Here is a 2,683-nt window from a genome sequence, read left to right as displayed (position 1 = left end):
ATCTTTTCTTGTTAAGAACAATTATTTATTAGAAAAGAAGATTATTATCTTGCTATATAGTCTTCAATAAAAAAGTGACGCAGGTTTTTCATTTTAGTCCCTTTTTCTTACATCTCACACGTCTTTAGGTAGGTGAGTACACCTCCTCTGCCAGGTGGGAAAATAAGGGGGTATCAGTACCACTTAAATTATGTTGAGGTGTGTAATAGGTCGCATGTATAATTTGAGTGTGAACTCGATATTTTGGGTATAGTTTAAGTGTGTATTTTGCCTATATAGTAGGAGCTACCTTTATCATATATCATATATATATATATATATATAGAGAGAGAGAGAGAGAGATAACTGTACACCAGTCTGCATGGTACTGATTTATTCGTGAATAACGACTGCAAGGAAATCAAGCGTCCAGCTGATTTCAACATGAAAAGTAACATGGAAAAGCAAATGGAGACCAACAAAATAAACACAATAAAGAAACTTGAACAGACAATCAGCGATCAGCAAGCTTCAAGTGTAACGTCAGCAGATTCAATAGACTAATTCGCCCCCAAACCCCAAACCAGGACTTAACAAGCCTCAAGCTTGATCTCCGCACTGTCAATGGAGATATCACCTTTCTTTGGAACCAGAGTCACCGCAATAGTATCTTCATCTTCTAGACCAATGTCCTCCAACAGTTCAGTGATGGCCAGCTGGAAAGTAACACTCGCAGCATGAGACCCGTTGACTTTATGAACTTGTGGCAAGCTAGTATAGCTCCCTGCAAACTCTGCCTTGTCAAGCTCGTCTGCATTCACGTTCTTGTCCACGTTGAGGAACACATCGAACCTTATATACTTTCTATCATCATATTGTATCTTGTTGAACGTTAGCATCTCCTCTTGTTCATTTTTCTCCTGTTGAGTCCTTGACGAAGCCGGCCTATTGATGGAAAAGGAAATGGCTTTGTCCAGCTTCGCAAGTGGAAATACCTGGCTGGCTGGTGGAAGTGAACTTGTATTCACTTTCCCTGTTGTGGACTTTCTTATTGGCTTAAAGTTACGCCATGGGGTGGGCATTGGCGCGTAATCATACCCCATCTTTTTAGTGTCCAAACAGTCTCGGACTCTCACACGGAAAGGGTTGCGGTTTTCGTCGTAGAAAAAGAACTCTGAGTTCAACCAATCTTTCTGTGTCAGGTCCCTTCTTTTGCCTCCTATTTGTTTCCACTCGTTCCACATCCGGTCCACATTGGCGTGGTGACAATAGAAAACCGGGTCCAAACCAGCTGAATCGAAATTACCCATGTTCTCACCGTGTTTCTGTCTAGGATTATCACCGGTCCAGATGTGGATAGGAGTATGAGGAATGTTTTCAATAGTTCCCATTCCTGGACTGGGGTTGGATCCCAGAGGGTAAGGCGCACCAAAAAACAGCAAGGGACATGGAGCATTAGTTATCATTTGACGATACATTAGAGTTAAGTTGTTTGTCATCATCTGGAGTTGAGTTGTTTCGACCTCCTCACAAAAATGACCAAGATCGATTACGGTTCCGTTGCGGTGATTTTGGTTACGTTTCTCGTCGTAAATGGAAAAACCTTCACGATCGAACATGGGAGGCAAACGCATGCCCTTTGGATGGTCCCGATTCCAATATGGCAAACCAAAAGTTGGGTCAATGATTAAAGAGCCCAAAATTCTCTCATAGAAGTACAAGTACCATCGATGAAATGGGAAGAAAAGCCAAGAGAAGTGCACTTGCAACTCTTTGCCACCAACTCTGTAAGCACCGTTACAATAAGCACAATGGATATTGGCTTGTTGCTTGAACCCAAGTGGATCTGTTGGATTTATGTCAAGTTCCCTCATCCGTTTAATTAGTGGCCAAATTGTACTTGGAAATATACTCTTCATCAGCAGCATGAGCAGGCGGACGGATGCGGAGCTTCGTCATAGAAGGGAACTTGTAATATGGAACTTTGTCCAAATCATCTGGCTTTGGAGGGCAACAATTGTATTCCACATCGTCCTTTTCATCTATATGGGCTATACTACAAGAAGTTAGATCAGGGGTTGGTATAGGATTAGCAGTGGCTAATGGTACAACATTGGCAACACCATAGAGACCTCCTAAACCAAGAAGCACATTTCTCCTATCAACTGAATTTGTTTCACCGTTTTGGTCATTGTTGGAGACCTTGCATGAGATTTTGAAGGTTTGGTTACGCTTCCCATGCAAGAAAAGTTGAGAGGGCTTTGAAGTAGAAGCTAAAGAAGAATTTGTGGATGATGTAAAGGGAGTGTTGAGGGTTTTACTATTGCATACACTTTCCATGGCTAATTAGTTTTGGTTGATGTATAATTCTTAATGTTCCACCTCGCCTTAAGTAATACTGAGGCTCACCTACCATTCGGGATGCGGTAGGTGGAAGATTAAGGCGAATAAGTGAGGGGAATTTTTTAATTGTATATCATTGAGTTTTTAATCTTAGGAGATCTCTAGTAGTTGAATCCAATAAGTATAGTACTTTCTTAAACAGAAAGATAATTTAATAATAATATTGGCGAAGATCTTTTTGACACTTAATTGAACACTAATAGTAGTCAGGATTTACATGTGGTCCACCCTTTGGACATGTATAGCTTTGTTGTACCTGTTACACCTCGTGAATTTTCGCGTCGTCGTAAGAAAACTAACG

At 41.0% G+C, this 2,683-nt stretch overlaps 1 pseudogene; it reads right to left on the bottom strand.

The window, feature by feature from the left end:
• Positions 1 to 346: 346 nt before the first annotated feature.
• LOC132635525 (polyphenol oxidase E, chloroplastic-like) lies at positions 347 to 2,336 on the bottom strand (annotated as a pseudogene).
• Between the last annotated feature and the right edge of the window lie 347 nt (positions 2,337 to 2,683).

This window comes from Lycium barbarum, chromosome 4 (assembly GCF_019175385.1).
Source record: "Lycium barbarum isolate Lr01 chromosome 4, ASM1917538v2, whole genome shotgun sequence".
Classification (NCBI taxonomy): domain Eukaryota; kingdom Viridiplantae; phylum Streptophyta; class Magnoliopsida; order Solanales; family Solanaceae; genus Lycium; species Lycium barbarum.
Note: the sequence above shows the minus strand (reverse complement) of the source record. Positions and strands in the feature narration are given on the sequence as shown.